General features: G+C 41.9%; 1 protein-coding gene across 5 annotated transcripts in view; it reads left to right on the forward strand.

The window, feature by feature from the left end:
- POU2F1 (POU class 2 homeobox 1) overlaps positions 1 to 17,323 on the forward strand; it is a 179,583-nt gene that overhangs the window by 21,572 nt on the left and 140,688 nt on the right. Inside the window, exon 1 of one of the 5 annotated variants that reach the window (XM_045982522.1) lies at positions 6,674 to 6,766. The exons of the other annotated variants lie outside the window; for them this stretch is intronic. The gene's annotated coding sequence lies outside the window, so the exon portion shown is untranslated. Of the gene's footprint in view, positions 1 to 6,673; positions 6,767 to 17,323 lie in introns of those variants that run through there. 5 annotated transcript variants of the gene reach the window in all.

The following is a 17,323-nucleotide window of genomic DNA, read 5'->3' on the forward strand; positions in this document are numbered from 1 at the left end:
AAAAGAGATTGTGTGTCAGGATCATTCCTTATGCCATACACAAAAATGAGCTCTGGAGCGATTAAAGATTTAAATGTTTATTTTATTTTTTTAATTTTATTTAGTTGACAGACAGAGATCACAAGTAGGTAGAGAGGCAGGCAGAGAGAGAGGAGGAAGCAGGCTCCCTGTGGAGCAGAGAGCCTGATGTGGGGCTCGATCCCAGGACCCTGGGATCATGACCTGAGCCGAAGGCAGAGGCCTTAACCCACTGAGCCACCCAGACGCCCCAGAAGATTTAAATGTTTAAAGAAAAACTCAGAAAAGTACTAGGACGAAAGTAGGAATAATTTTACTTCAGTTTTAGAAATGGAAGGCCTTTCTGACATGACACACAACTCATAATAAGATTTGATAGATTTAATTGTGTAAAGTATGAAAGGTTCTACCTGCCCAAAGAAGTTACAGATATAACCTGTGTAATATGTGGAGAAAATACTAGCAGCCTATATGATAGAGTTTAATTTTTTCTTAATATGTTAAATACTCTTAGACATCCAAAACAAATGACAAGTGTCTCAGTAGAAGAATGGCCAGAAGTGTGAGAAGTGTGAATAGGCAGTCACTTAGGGCTGTGAACAAATGTTTGAGCCCTGATGGAGATCCTCTGCCGCAAAGACAGAACCTCCTTCAAGGTAGGAAGATAAAAACCTGAAACGGCTTTCGGTGGGGTAGTGGGGACGTTAACACGTTGACTGGAGAATAGAGTCGAAATGAATTTGGAGTTATGTAGAGGTAATTTATGAGTGTGTTTTATACACTTAGTAACTTCATTACTTTGAAGGAGGAGAAAATGTTTAAAATCAGGAAGTAGTTCAGTAGGGAGGGGGAGTGGATTCCTGCCACTCCTGCCCTACCATGTGGGAGGGCAGGCGGGTGGTTCCTCATGCCCGGCCCCAGCTCGTGCGGTGATCGCTAGTTTGTTCCAAGACAAGCGGCTCACAGGTGATTGAAAGTCATCTGTTGTGTTAACTCACTTTTCCTTGTGCTTCCGCACAGATGTGAATAAACACGTCCAGTGTCCTGATGAAGGTACCGTTTTGTGGTGGTTTGAAGCCCCACCCAAATTTTTCAGCATTATGGGAATTTCCATTCTGATTCAGAACTCCACTCTGGAACTTGTGAGTTCGGGGACTCCTTGTTTTGTAATGAAGTTGTCACCCAGGAGATAGGAGTTAGCCAGCAGCCCCTCCTTCTGTCCTGTTTCTCATGGCCAGCAGAAAGCAATGACCTCAACCCGGCCATCTCCTCTCTTACGACCTCCTTGTCTTCTCCAGGCATGACTCCAGATGGTCCACAGGATCTTTTCTCTAGTGCCGGGTGAAATAACTCCCCTGTCTGTCTATCTGTCTGTCTGTCTGTCTAGGTATTTATTTATAAAGATTTTATTTATTTATTTGACAGAGAGAGACACAGTGAGAGAGGGAGCACAGCAAAGGGAATGAGAGAGGGAGAAGCAGGCTTCCCACAGAGCAGGGAGCCCGATGTGGGGCTCGATTCCAGGACCCTGGGATCCTGACCTGAGCTGAAGGCAGACGCTTAGCGACTGAGCCACCTGGGCACCCTGAAATAACTCCTTTAAAAAGGAGTAAGAAATCTCCTATTTCTAAGTACGGCTGGCTTGTAGACCTAGTGATATCAGCAAAGTTAATTGAGCGGATGCAGTGATGCTCTTACAAGGATTTTAAAGCAAGATTTGCTATAGGTAAATAAGTTAACAGCAAGTTTTTTTTGCTTGAGCTGAAAAATTAGTTAACATCTCAACGTGGTATTTGCTTCAGATGGAATGGTTCTGTGTTACATAAAATAATTTATCAGGTTTGTTTTCAGCTCACGTGCCAGCCACTGTTTTCTGTTTATTGCCTCATTTAATCCTGACCTCAGCACTACCACGTGTATACTGTCATCTGTGTTTTAGAGATGTGGAAACTGAAGCACAGGGAAGTGACGGAACTTTCCAGTGTTAACTGGGAATTGATGAACTTAAGTTTAAAATAATTTAAGAGTACTGCTTCCAGTTTTCAGCTAACTTTGCTTGACTTCCTTATTAGATTGGTTAAGGAAGATATTAACAGCAGAAAATCTGTTATTGTCAATTGATTTTCAAGATTTGGAAATCTGTTGAGTGGTAAAATATTTTTAGGACAGTCGTACATTGAAGGGCTGCTCACTCCTTTGCACTTGTATAAAGTATTGTGGACATTAATTGTGGCTGGAAAGTAAGAACCAGCTTTAACACTTTTAGTTTGGGGCATTGAGGTATCAATTCTGAGCCGTTCAGCCTATCTGGTGACTGTCAAAGTAAGGGCCATGAATGCAGCTTTCAGCACTACACACAGTGATAGAAACAACAGGACGCGGACATCTTTGAAAAGTATGTGCGTGCCAGCTTTCTGGTCTGGACCTCTTAGAAGAGCTGTTTGCTGTTGATTCGGAAAGACTGTTAACGTTAGTATTTGACAAACAGAATGAAAAGCTCATGGTGTAAGAACCCAAATCACAGAACTTTCTTACACTGGAGTCATGTTGAAACAGTAAAAGCTTACATCTATCCCACAAGATGGTCTGTGCTCTAGAATTGACTCGATTTTGTCCTGAGGTAGATGAGAAAAGCAAATGGATGCTTTTTTCCTGTAGCTTAACGTTTACTTATGTACCCTTTATGTAAAATTAATCCAGATGAGGAGCCGCAACTTAACTGGTTTATGAGGACCCAACTTTTCATATTTGGAATTGTTACTTGTTTTCATTAGCAGAGTAACCAAAAAAATGGAGTATCTTCATGAGTTTGTACTAATTGTTTTGCTGTGAAATGAAACTCAGATGCAGTAATATATTTATGATTCCTGCTTTGGATAGGATAAATGTATCTCTACACGAATAAACAATTCAGAAAATGGTGTATCAGTCCTGCTTATTTATTTTTTTTTAAAGATTTTATTTATTTATTTGATAGAGATCACAAGTAGACACAGAGGCAGGCAGAGAGAGAGAGAGAGAGGGAAGCAGGCTCGCCGCTGAGCAGAGAGCCCGATGCAGGACTCGATCCCAGGACCCTGAGATCATGACCTGAGCCGAAGGCAGCGGCTTAACCCACTGAGCCACCCGGGCGCCCCTAAGTGCTTTTTTTCTTTGAGCTGAATCTTGAGGAATTCTCTGAGTTGAGACGGATCCGTTATTCTTGACTGCCTCTATGTAACTTATGATCGCCTGCTTCTGCTTTCATCTCTACTTTGTATTTTAACGTGAGGCATTACTGTGTGGTAATTAAGAATACTGGCCCAAGAGTCTGACAAATTGATGTTTGAATACCTCACCAGTAAGTTTCTTTCTTCAGCAGATATTTCATGCTTATGATGTGTCAGACATTATTTTAGGCACCTAAAAGAAAGAAAGAAACTTGGCTCTGAGAATTTACCTGTAAAAATCCTTCCTTACATACCTATGTTTAAGATTAAATGTAATGATGTACATAAATTGCTGAGCACATTGCCTAGCAATTGGAATCCAAAAATTTTTCCTACCCCAGAACCTATTAATTTATATAAGCTCTTTCTTCTTACTATTTTCAGATCTTACAATGACTTGGAACCTCCTGATAAAAACGCAAGTGTAAAAAAGTGCTATAATTTTTAATGTGTCATACAAAGTTACAAACATACAAAGCAAATGATTGTCCATATTAAAAAAAAGGCTCCTTTGATTATAAAATGTTGTAAACTGTGGAAGACAAAATTTTTCCATAGCAAATAAAACAAAGTCAACAACATGTTTAGTGTTACATAATTTTTATTCTTTGCAAAGTAGGTTTTTTTTTTTTTATTTTCCATTTTATTTTTTTTTAAAGATTTATTCCAGGGGCGCCTGGGTGGTTCAGTCAGTTGGGCGCCTGCCGTCAGCTCAGCTCAGGCCATGATCCCAGGGCCCTTCCTGGGATCGAGCCCCGCGTCAGCCCCGGCTGGCTCAGCGGAGAGCCTGTTTCTCCCTCTCCCTCTGCCCCCAGCCTCCTGTTCATGCACACTCTCTCTCTTTCTCTCAAATAAATAAGATCTTAAAAAAAAGAAAAAAAAAAGAGTCATTCCAGAGAGAGACAGCAAGTGTGCGCGCGTGAGTGGCAGGAGGGGCAGAGGGAGAGTAGCAGATTCCGTTCTGGGCCCAGAAGGGAATCTGCTTCTCTCTCAAACGAATAAATAAAATCTTAAGAGAAAAAAAGCTAGAGAGTGTACTGTTGACCTTCGAAAACCCTGTGGGCTAGGTGCCTAACCCTGCCCCTCCCCCCAATAATTTTGCCTCCCCCAAAACTTAACTACTAGTAGCCTACCTGTTGACTGGAAGCCTCACTGGAAATATAAACAGTTGATTGACGTGTATTTTATATGTTATGTGTATTATATGCTGTATTTTCAGAATAAAATAAGCTAGAGAAAAGAAAATTCTAGGGAAGAGAAAACACATTTACAGTACCGTACGGATATTTATTGAGAAAAACTCTGCATATAGGTGGGTCGGGCCAGGACAGGAGTGAGGGGCCCCGGCTGGGGAATAGCAATGTTCTGCAGCCACTGGTGGCCTCAGCTCAGCAGGGGCAGCTGCAGGGCAGCCTGACGCGACAAGGGCTCCCAGACAGCCCCGTCTGCCTGGAGGGATACCACTGGCCCATGGCCATTGGCAGCTTCGGCTGCACATTAACATGCTGGCTTCTGGGAGACCTCCAGACTGGGGTACCGCAGCGCGCAGGGATTGAGGCCTTGCTGGAAGGGGCCCCAAATCCACAGCCACCCTGTTCCACAGCAGGGAGGACTGGGGTGGGGAGTGGGGCTCCCCTGCTCAGTGCAAACCCTTCCCTTGGGCACATTCTTCTGCGTCAGCCCAGCATCCTGCCTACCAGCCACTTAGCACTTGGGGGCCCCCAGGAGCTGCTGATGGCCTCCCCAGTACTTAAAGGGCAGCAGGTGTGATCCCTGTACCACGTACCTAAGTCAGTCCTGTGGAGACTAGTGGGCACTTGTAAACAAATGCCACGTGTTTTTGCTGTCAACTCTTCAAAACAAACAAAGATCCGTGTGTAAGTGGATCCACTCAGTTCAAAGCCATGTTGTTCAGGGGTCAAGAAAGGAGTGTTGGACAGAAGTCACAGCCATTGTAACCTCATTACAGAAGTCCCAGTCCATCTTCGCCCTGTTCTCTTAGAAGCAGGTCACTAGGAGCCCACACTCCGGGGGGCGCTGCACAAAGGCGCTCGCAGCAGGAGTTGGGCTCGTTTGGGGCCAGCTTAGAAATCTGCCTGCCATGGAGGCTTCAGTAATCTTTAAGGTTGTAAAGGGGCCCTAAAATTAAAAAAAAAAAGTTAGAGAACTGCTAATCTAGACATACTAAATTGGTAGACCATGTCCGGGAAATAATCCCTTCCTTAAAAAGGTATTTTTTGGGAGTCCGATCTTGGGCCTGCCAAGTGAAAATGAAATGAGGAAAGCCTCTGATTTTTATGTATATCATTTTCTGAAGAGAGGGATAAATAAGTATTACATATTTCTTACAAAGCGGTTTTCTAGCAACATCTTTTAGGAAAGGACACAGACATAACAGGAAGAATAGCAGATGTTGTAAAAGCTGGAACATCTCTGAAATTTGTCATACCGGCTTTGAGAACACAAAGCACAATTTTGTCCCAGTCACTGAAACTTCATGTCGTTGGTAGGAGGAGAGAATGCAGGTAATTAGGGTACCTGACCGACAGAGGAGAAATAGCATCTACCAACATTTGCGTTATCCTGCGTTATCCTGCGGGACCTGAGAAGCCAGAGTGCTTGCCTTCTCAGCCAGATTTTGACGAGGTTCCACTCCCCATTTGCCACTGTTACTTCAGTGGTCTTAATCTCTAGGGGCAAAAATTTCTTTATCTGGTAAATGGGGCCATGATGAAGAAGGTTCTGTCTGTCTTCAAAATGTCTTAAGATGCCCTGCATTGGGGTAGAGAGAGAATGAATTACCAAAGCTGTGATGAATCTTGCCATTTAAAAAGGAATGGATGTGAATAATCTTGTTCATTCTAAGTGATTGATACACACAGTTTCACAATAAAATCTATCACAATTTTTAGAAATTATTTGGGTCCTATAATGGATTAGCCATATTGGAATTTGTCTGGAACATTTTAGCAACCATTTAAAAATTATTACGCAAGGGGCGCCTGGGTGGCTCAGTGGGTTAAAGCCTCTGCCTTCGGCTCAGGTCATGAGCCCAGGGTCCTGGGATCGAGCCCCACATCGGGCTCTCTGCTCCGCAGGGAGCTTGCTTCCTCCTCTCTCTCTGCTTGCCTCTCTGCCTAGTTGTGATTTCTCTCTGTCAATTAAAGGAAATATTAAAAAAAAATTATTACGCAAAATTCCTTCTCTTTGAGAATTGAGTTCAAGAGTTGCATGCTCTTCTGACTGAGGGAGCCAGGTAGGAACCCCTGGAAAGATGCTTTATTTTTTTTAATGTACCTCTTTTTTTTTTTTTTTAATATTTTATTTATTTGACAGAGAGAAATCACAACTAGGCAGAGAGGCAGGCAGAGAGAGAGGAGGAAGCAGGCTCCCTGCAGAGCAGAGAGCCCAATGCGGGGCTTGATCGCAGGACCCTGAGATCATGACCTGAGCCGAAGACAGAGGCTCTAACCCACTGAGCCACCCAGGCGCCCCTGGAAAGATGCTTTAAAATGTTTATGACTCTTGGTCTGAAGATGGTAATTTTGAGCCCCACAATGGGTATAGTGATTACTTAAAAATAAAATCTTTAAAAAACTGTGTTTCATTTCAGAATATGAAATACAGTTAGATTTTTGGTTTGGGAAAGCCTTCTAGTGACAGTGCTAATGTACGTCAGTCGTAGCAAAGGACAGAACTTTGTTTTTCTCGGGCTGACCACCGAGTTCATATATCCTTTCTAGAGTATGTGCAAGAAATAGAAGAAGATGAAAACAAGCATAAATTAGAATGTAAGTATGTAGTTATTAAACTAACGCATAATTTGCTGCTAAGAATCCTACTGGCTAGAGCAAAGAAAAAAATGTTCAAAGTTCTGAACTTTGCTTGGGGAGGTTGGGGGTCAGGGTACAGCAGCGTTCTATTCCTCAAGAAAAGCAAAACTTTGTTCAGACATTTAGAATCTAAAAGGTATTTCTTGGGGGCCCCTGGGTGGTTCAGTGGGTTGAGCGTATGCCTTCGGCTCAGATCATGATCTCAGGGCCCTGGGATTGAGCCTGGCATCAGGCTCCGTGCTCAGTGGATCAAAATGTGAATTAAAGTAACCTTATGAAGATAGGTACTGTTATCACTGCTGTGTTTTATAGACGAGGAAATGGGCTAATAGGAGGCAGAGCCAGGGTACAGACCCTTGACTTTGATCTCCGTAGCTGCACGTGGAGCCACGTAACCATGGCACCTCCCTAATGAGAGGAGTTGTTGGGGGGAAGCAGCACCTAAAATTTATTTAATAAGGAATAAATAGAAGAAAATGTCTAGACTTTTTAGATCTGGAAGAGATCTAAGACTCTCCTCCCTCATTTAGAGAGGAGTTAAATTCTTGACCCAAGGTCTTATAGTTAAAAGAAGACTCCAGATTTTAGATTTCCAAGTAAAATGTTTGCTTTTATTTAGTGACTTTTTAAAAATATTGAAGTTTAGTGATTTCTGTATCTCCTAGCACTATGTGGAAAACAAGAAGATCCAATTTTTTATTTCCCTTTTGCTTTCCTGTTGATAGTTTCTTCTGTCAAGAGTTTTGTCTGTTTTCATGGGCTAATAAAAATCAGGTGTTGCTCCTTTTAAAAAAATTTTTTTTAAAGATTATATTTATTTATTTGACAGAGAGAGATCACAACTAGGCAGAGAGGCAGGCAGAGAGAGGAGGAGAAGCAGGCTCCCTGGTGAGCAGAGAGCTGGATGCAGGGCTGGGTCCCAAGACCCTGGGATCATGACCTGAGTGGAAGGCAGAGGCTTTAACCCACTGAGCCACCCAGGCACCCCTAACAGCTTACTTTTATATGCAATGTTATTTTTGAGAATTCTCTATACGCCTTGCATCATTTTTTTTTTGTTTTTTAAAGTATCGGGGCACCTGGGTGGCTCAGTGGGTTAAGAGACTCACTTAACTCACTTAAGAGACTCACTTAACCCAGGTGTTTAACATGGAGGAGGGAGAGGAAGAGCCAGGGGAGATGTGTCCAAGAGGATCCAGAAGGCTAGTAGAAATTAGGTTGGGAATATGGGGGTCAGGGAAGTCCACTATATTGTGGACTGAAAATGAGAACATCTAACTAGCATTTTAAGTTTTTAGCCAGAAGAATAGCTAACATTCCATATATTGCTTATTATGCTCCGGTCACCATTCCAAGTATGTTCTGTGTATTAACGCCTTTCATTTTCATACCACCCTATTACATAGGTATTATAATTATATCCCCATTTTACAGGTGAGGAAACTGAGGCTCAGTTTTCTGGTGCACTGTGGCATTATTTTAAAAATATATCTTAATAACACCCTGTCTACTTTTATTGTAAGTTATTTTATTTCTTCAAATTTTGTTACCTTTCCTACTTATGTTTAGATTAGATTAAAAATGAATACACATACACAGACTTTATTTTGCTAGGATTCTGTAAAAATAATTAATGTTATTTTAGTAGCTTCAGAACTGTGTCCCTTAGGAGATCAGTAAAGATGTTTAACCAACCCAACAGTTTCAGGTAATAGATTGATGTGTGTGTGAAAGAGCGACCTATTTTAAGAAAATATGAGCAGACTATGAGGTTTTTAGCTTTAAAACTAATCGTGGATTCATTTGTCCCTCAGAAAATTAGAGCCAGTATTTATCAATATTTTCCTGAGTATGGAGAGAAAAGGAGTTTAGAGAGAGATTTTAACTAATGTTAGTGGGAAATTTTAATTTTGATTTTCTTTCATGTTTTCTCCATTTCAGGTACTAGGAAAATAACATTTTTCCATTAAAAGATCATACCTCTTAGACGTTCTCCTGGTTTGACAGCCTGAGCTTCTGTCCTGACCGTAGGGTATTTCCTGCTTGACATAATAGGCTTTGCAAAACGAGTGAAGACACCCTACCATTTTTGTCATCACTGAATAAATGGTGTGACAGGCTTCATGATGTATAGTGTAAAATGATTTTCTGGATTTTGTCATTAAGAGACAAGGATGGGAAAATAGATATGACATAAGATAATACTAAACTTTTCCTGTTTCTTCTGGATACACTGATTATTTAAGTCAGATATATTTCTTTTCTAAGGGTTGGCAATTTTCTCCATTTTTTAAATGTGTTTTCTTATCTTTTTATGTCATAACAAGATCCTTCTGGATGCTTCTACAAATAAAGGCCATCCTGTTTGCTATTAGGATTATCTGAACAGATCTCCAGAGAGTCTATATTTAGAACCAGTGGTTCAGGTTTCATGTGTTGTGTCTTTGCAGATGAGGAGAAGCACAGATGTTTGCAGTTTCTTCATGGGATACACCCACGAAGCAGCAGTCCCCACCAGTTCCTCCCTGAAAGACTTGAGAAATTCATGTGCACTTTTCCAAAGTGCTATCCAAATTTAATTCCTGTATAGTGTTCCATATTGAAGAAGCCCATGCAGGAATGGCTAATAACGAAATTTTGTAGGGGGACCTGAGATCCCCAGATCTATTTCCAGGGTTAATTTTTTCTCACCATGAAGGAGAACTAGCACCATAATAAACTCCACTGTCGATCATTTGAGAGCACTAACCAGATAATTATCTGTATTCTGTGTAATTGTGTAGTTAAGTTGCAGATTTTTATTTTATTTTATTTTTATAAACATATAATGTATTTTTATCCCCAGGGGTACAGGTCCGTGAATCGCCAGGTTTACACACTTCACAGCACTCACCATAGCACATACCCTCCCCAATGTCCATAACCCTACCACCCTCTCCTGACCCCCCTCCCCCCAGCAACCCTCAGTTTGTTTTGTGAGATTAAGAGTCTCTTATGGTTTGTCTCCCTCCCGATCCCATCTTGTTCCATTTATTCTTTTCCTACCCCTCAAACCTCCCACGTTGCATCTCCACTTCCTTATATCAGGGAGATCATATGATAGTTGTCTTTCTCCAATTGACTTATTTCGCTAAGCATAATACCCTCTAGTTCCATCCACGTCATCGCAAATGGCAAGATTTCATTTATTTTGATGGCTGCATAGTATTCCATTGTATATGTATACCACATCTTCTTTATCCATTCATCTGTTGTTGGGCATCTAGGTTCTTTCCATAGTTTGCCTGTTGTGAACATTGCTGCTATAAACATTCAGGTGCACGTGTCCCTTCAGATCACTACATTTGTATCTTTAGGGTAAAGACTCAGTAGTGCGATTGCTGGGTCATAGGGTAGCTCTATTTTCAACTTTTTGAGGAACCTCCGTGCTGTTTTCCAGAGTGGTTGCACCAGCTTGCATTCCCACCAACAGTGTAGGAGGGTTCCCCTTTCTCCTTGCCAGCATCTGTCATTTCCTGACTTGTTAATTTTAGCCATTCTGACTGGTGTGAGGTGATATCTCATTGTGGTTTTGATTTGTATTTCCCTGATGCCGAGTGATGTGGAGCACTTTTTCATGTGTCTGTTGGCCATCTGGATGTCTTCTTTGCAGAAATGTCTGTTCATGTCCTCTGCCCATTTCTTGATTGGATTATTCTTTGGGTGTTGAGTTTGCTAAGCTCTTTATAGATTTTGGATACTAGCCCTTTATCTGATATGTTGTTTGCAAATATCTTCTCCCATTCTGTCAAGTTGTCTTTTGGTTTTGTTAACTGTTTTCTTTGCTGTGCAGAAGCTTTTGATCTTGATGAAATCCCAATAGTTCATTTTTGCCCTTGCTTCCCTTGCCTTTGGCAATGTTCTTAGGAAGAATTTGCTGCAGCTGAGGTCGAAGAGGTTGCTGCCTGTGTTCTCCTCAAGGATTTTGATGGATTCCTTTCTCACATTGAGGTCCTTCATCCATTTTGAGTCTGTTTTCATGTGTGGTGTAAGGAAATCGTCCAATTTCATTTTTCTGCATGTGGCTGTCCAATTTTCCCAACACCATTCATTGAAGAGGCTGTCTTTTTTCCATTAGACATTCTTTCCTGCTTTGTCAAAGATTAGTTGACCATAGAGTTGAGGGTCTATTTCTGGGCTCTCTATTCTGTTCCATTGATCTATGTGTCTGTGTTTGTGCCAGTACCATACTGTCTTGATGATGACAGCTTTGTAATAGAGCTTGAAGTCCGAAATTCTGATGCCACCAACTTTGGCTTTCTTTTTCAATATTCCTTTGGCTATTTGAGATCTTTTCTGATTCCATATGAATTTTAGGATTATTTGTTCCATTTCTTTGAAAAAAATGGATGGGATTTTGATAGAGATTGCATTAAATTTGTAGATTGCTTTAGGTAGCATAGACATTTTCACAATATTTGTTCTTCCAGTCCAGGAACATGGAACACTTTTCCATTTCTTTGTGTCTTCCTCAATTTCTTTCATGAGTACTTTATAGTTTTCTGAGTATAGATTCTTTGCTTCTTTGGTTAGGTTTATTCCTAGGTATCTTATGGTTTGGGGTGCAATTGTAAATGGATTGACTCCTTAATTTCTCTTTCTTAAGTTACAGCTTTTATTAGATTTGGTTTTTTACTTTTTTTGCAAACTCCGAATGCAAGAATGTTCATAACTGAGCCACAAGTGCCCAAATGAGTATTTCTGGCCAATAGAAAAGGTGAAGATGATCTTCTCAGTGTAGCTGCATTGGGTGGTTTCCTTGCTCATAGCAGCGTCTACAGGGTGACTAGTTTATAGCTTTCAGTCTGATGTGTTTTGGCACTAGAGGAAAAAGGCACATATCCCTCTAGGATGGCATTTCTAATGTTTCTTATGCCAAAGACTGCTGGCTGGCATTTTGCCAGGAGCTTTGGGTATTGACTGATTTATGTATATATTTAATTCAAATTTACATAATCTAATTGGGCCTTCGGGTTTTTAAGAAATGGCCTTGTTTTATTGCAGTATGGTGTTCATTACAATGCATATTTTTAAGTGGACTGGCCCAAAGAGCCCGTTATGATGAGTTTGCTAATGAAATATGTCTGAAACTCGGACAAACTTGATCATCACTTACGAGGCCAAGAGTCTCACTTCAGAAGGGAAACCTGTAGTACTCACTTTTAATGGTTTGAATTATGCTTTTATTTCTCATCAGCCCGAGAGTCTGTAGCCTCTGAGAATTTACTCCTTTGTACAACAAAGTGTCATTTTGTAGCCTCTCAGAATTTACTAACTCTCTTATACAACAAGGTGTCATTTTTTCCCCCACTAACATGTTTCATCCTTTATTTTTCTAGTTCTTTTTTTTCCCCCAGAGTGAATCTTGGAACTATATTAAGGGTTTTTGTTTTTTTTTTTTTAAGTATTTTATTTATTTGAGAGAGAGCAAGAGCGTGTGAGTGAGAGCCAGCACAAGGGTGGGAGTGTGGGCAGAGGGAGGGGGTGAGCCGACTCTGCACTGAGAGGGAAGCCAGTTGTAGGGCTCCATCCAGGGCCCTGAGATCATGACCTGAGCCGAAATCAAGAGTCTGATGCTTAACTGACTGAGCTACCCAGGTGCCTTTATATTAAGGATTTTAAAATTTTATTTAATTTTTTCTTAAAGATTTTATTTATTTGACAGAGAGAGACGTAGCGAGAGAGGGAGCACAAGCAGGGAAGTGGGAGAGGGAGAAGCAGGCTTCCCACTGAGCAGGGAGCCCCATGTGGGTCTCGATCCCAGGACCTTGGGATCATGATCTGAGCAGAAGGCAGACGCTTAACGACTGAGCCACACAGGCACCCTAAGGATTTTTTTATTTTAAAGAAATAAATTTCCTCTTAGATTTTTTTTTTTCTTTTTAACTTGATGCTCGGTTTGTTTATCTCAGTGTGGAAAAGAATAGAAAATACTGGCTGAAGGAAATTTCTTTGCTGTATCACTTCATTTTTTCCTATTTGCTCCCTTTTTTATGATGCAGCTAGAAAAAAAATAAGGCAACTCTTTTTTTCAAGAGAAAAAATTTGGATAATCCACTTCAAACCAGGAAAATGCCTTAGTGTTCTTTTAAAAACATTTTATAAGATAAGGATATTGATCTAACTTAAAGGTTATAATGGAATAGAGATAAAACACTTAGTAGTCTCACTTCTGGCTAGTGAGAATTTGAGCACCATAACATTCTTTAGCTACCATGTACCTGAGTCTCAGCTCCCTGAGCGAAGCCGCCGAGCCTCTTGTTCTTCTTCTTAATATACCGAAACTAGTGTTTGGCCCTGAAGGTAGGCAGGAAATATTTATTAAATTGGATTTGACATAGGAAGTGATTGTTTGAGTATTTAATTATAATTCATAGTAGAGCTGTGTTCCGCATATATCTTGATTTCTGCTGCGTAGAAAGCTAATGCAGAAGACAGTATTAGTTTTATTCATCATTAAAAAACAACAAGTACTCCTGATCATAGAGGACCTTGAAGCTGAAGTTAGAAACATTGGTTCTTGGCTTCAGCAACTGAGCATACAGGACAACGTTCGTTTTTGATTATCAGAGAAAAACATGGTTCAGGGAGTTTTTTTTCATCTGTCTTTTTGCTCATCCCCCTCACCCAGTGTATAAAAATTTTTATTTAGTTGGAATGCCTGAAGATGGTATGTTATGGTAATTTTCTTCCATTGAGTGATTTTTGGTAACTAATTCACAGTGACGTGTAAGATTTACATTCTGTATCATTCCATAACGTTTATTGTTTCCCTACTGTCAGGAACAGTTTGAAGGACTGGATATATTTAATAGGAATTGTTTTCCTCAGGTAGATTATCACCTGTAAGTGGTTTTTGCCTGGAGAGATGGGGCAGGTAATGTTAACTGCCCTGAAGCTTTTTCACAGTGCACAGGCCTGGGCCCGAACTCCGCTTTGGTGTGTCTGGTGTGGTGTAGGTTCCAGGCGTCTGTGTTTTAGAGCTTTTCGGATGATGCTAAAGCCTGTTTGCTTTTGAGAGTTATATCTACCTGCAAATATGTGAGTGCAGTAGATCCTACGGGTGCTGTGCGCGAGAGCTGTACTGGGTGTTGTGAGGGCACAAGGAAGGAAGTCCTAGCAGGTACCTCGGGAGAGGTTTCGTACAAGTGGAGACACCTTAGCTGAGTCTTGTTCTCCCAACTGGTTTAGAGTTAAGGGAACCCCTTGAAGCCGCAGAGTAGCCCAGGCAAATTCCGACCTGGAGAGCAAGGTGCGCAAAAAGACTGGTAAGAAATAACTGATTAAGTTTTGGAAATTGCAGTAATTGACGTGATTAAACTATAAGGTGAAGATGGTAAAAAATAAGACAGTTTTTATACTGCCAGAAACAAGGAGACATTAAAAAGTCTTTTAAAAAAAGAAAAAACAAAGTGTAAAGAAGGGAGAGTAAGATTGGATGTGAACTTTGGAAAGATACAGGTGACGGTATGGAACATGGAGTTTGGGGTGGTGGAGACCGGAGGTGGGCGATGGGTTGGATACAGTCTGAGCACCTCGTTGGGAGCGGAGGGAGGGAGGCCGGCGCGCAGGGAAGGGGGTGCGAGCAGCTGGGGGGGAAGAAGACTGAAAAAGAAGCTGAGGAGGTGGAGTCTTGGAGAATCTGTGACTGACTGGATTTAGGAAATGAGGAGAAGGTGATTTTTCCCGTGGATGGAGAGTGTGAGTGATGGGCGGGATATCGAAGGGAAGGTTTAAAGGCTCATGAAGTTTTAGAAGAAGATGGTGGGGATGTAGCTGATGAGGGAGAGAGATGCCTTGGGGCCTCAGTGGAGGGATTTACCTTGGGTGGGAGAAGGTGTAAAGAACATCTGTTTCGTGTGAAGCGTCACACTCCTTCCCCCTCTCAGCTCCTGCCTAATGCGTGGTGCGGACTCCGCTCTGGCATTTACGTTGTGTTCCCCCAGGCCAGTGATTGGGCGGCAGTTTCTCAAGTGAAGGCAGCTGCAGCTTCTGTTGTTGCTGGAGCAAAATGGGAGGAAGTATCCTCGCTGAGCCTAAACCCAGGCCCACGAAGGGCAAGGGCGGCTGCAGTTAGCCAGTACCGCGTGGCGAAGAGTGAGTCGGAGTAAGAAGAGAGACACATTGAGGGGGAAGGAGGGAAAGAGGGAGAGGGATACGGAGACGGAGGAATCAGGCCTTGGAGATGCTGCTCAAGGGTGGGTTGTCTGGTCTCCTTCTGGCTATTCCAGTCACTTGGGCCACCCCCCACCCCCTTTTTTAACTTACCTGTTCGTGATAGGTTTCCTGTGCGTTGAAATTGATGGGATCCTTAACTGATAGAGAAATGATAGTGATTTGTCGTTGTTGAGACAGGAGAATAAATGGTGGAAATAACAAGAATTTTTAGCTGAAGAGTTGGTGAGCATATTCACATCAAATAACTTTGAGTTCCTAAGCTGAAAACAACGGAAATTAAGTGACTTGATAGAGATCGGTCATCTGACAAGTAATAGCGAGACTGGAATTCAGATCTCGGATGTCCAACTCAGTGGTTTTATACCACATTATCTAACTTATGCTAACAGGAGAGTTTTAAAAAAGTGATGGTCTTTTGATGAGCTGCCTGTGGATAAAGGGAGAGATGTGCCCCCCTCCCCCACTTTTGGTGATGGTATTGGAAAAACTCTTCGGGATACAGCAGTACAATGACTTTCTGCTCCGAAGCGCCTCAGTGCGTATCTATTGATGTATTAGGGTCTGGGTACACTGGTTACAGCTACACAAATCTTTATTTTGAGGCAGTCATAATTTTGAGTTGCTTCAGGGAGAGAGATACTTACAAAGCAGTAAAATCCTGTTTGAATGTGGCAGTGCCTTTTCACTGTCTGGATGCGCTTGTGGAAAATGTCTCCCTAGGACCTTTAATTTTGTTCCTAAATTTATAACAGCCGCTTCCTGATGCCATCTGTTGCTCAGCGTACTTCTGGTGATAAGATTGTTATTAAGTTGGGCCGGTGAGCTGGGGACTGTGTCCTGCAGGGAGCCGTTATTGTTTCGTACGAGAGTAGGTAGTGCTGGGGTCATGTCTCATTTCGGGCATCACACGGCCTCACTTTAAATCTGACGTCGGCACTACTTTTCCTTTGCTTGAAGCAGAAAAACCAGCAGATGCTCCTGTGAGCATGAGAAAGATGACAAAAACAACCTCTTTTGAGGCATGGGCTCTCTTCTATTTGTTCTATGGAAAATAAGAACGAGGAAGAGCACTACAGTAACATTATATACACCTATGTCCAAATGATGAGAAGTAGATGGCAGTTTGGTCCAATGTCAGTTACTATAGTTCTTTCCCCTAGAAAAATATCTTTTTTGTGAGCCCCAGTATCGATTTTCCGTTGGAAATGTTACAAATATATAGGGCTAAGGATATATATATAATAGCTTCAAATCTAAAGAAATTGGCTGAGAAATAAAACAAAAGCTTTATTAAGCACTATCTGAGGCAGAAGAGTATTGGAGAAAATGGAAAATGCAGACTACACATGATTGGCTTTTTGGGAAATACTAAGGGATCCGGTGAGATGAGACTCCGGTGACTGGTCGTAATGATACCATCGTGTGTTGCTCCGTGGGCGTAGCTGTGTTACCCTCTCAGCGCACAGGAGTCTTGGGATGCAGATGGTGTTTTTAACCGTCGTTTTACAGAAGAGAAGTCCTGAAATTTAGGTTAAATACCTTGCCCGAGGTTTCAGAGCTAAGCCATAAATACTGGACCTGAGATGAACACAGGCACGTTGGTTCTCACGCTCCACTTTTCATCAGCTGGCTCTGCTGTCTCCAGGTGTGCCGTAGCTGCAGAGGTGACCGCAGAAGGGCTTCACCTCGTGTGAAAGGATTTTCTTTTCTTTTTTGAGAGAGAGAGAGAGAGAGAGAGAGAACGAGAGCAGAGAGGGTTAGAGGGAGAAGCAGACTCCCCAGTAAGCCAGGAGCCCAGTGCAGGGCTTGATCCTGGAATTCGGGGATCATGACCTGAGCCAAAAGCAGATGCTTGACCCACTGAGCTACTCAGGTGCCCCAGAATGGACCTCATTTTTTGCTGTTTCTCATGGCTTGGGTCTGTCTCCATCTCTTGGGGCCGTGGCTTTGGGAACAAGAATCAGCAACTCCTCCCCATCATATTTCTTTCGTATTCATTCCTTTTCTGAATGTGATCCTTAGGCACTTTTTGGTATCCTGGCTGTT

Source organism: Meles meles, chromosome 17 (genome assembly GCF_922984935.1).
Source record: "Meles meles chromosome 17, mMelMel3.1 paternal haplotype, whole genome shotgun sequence".
Taxonomy (NCBI): Eukaryota; Metazoa; Chordata; class Mammalia; order Carnivora; family Mustelidae; genus Meles; species Meles meles.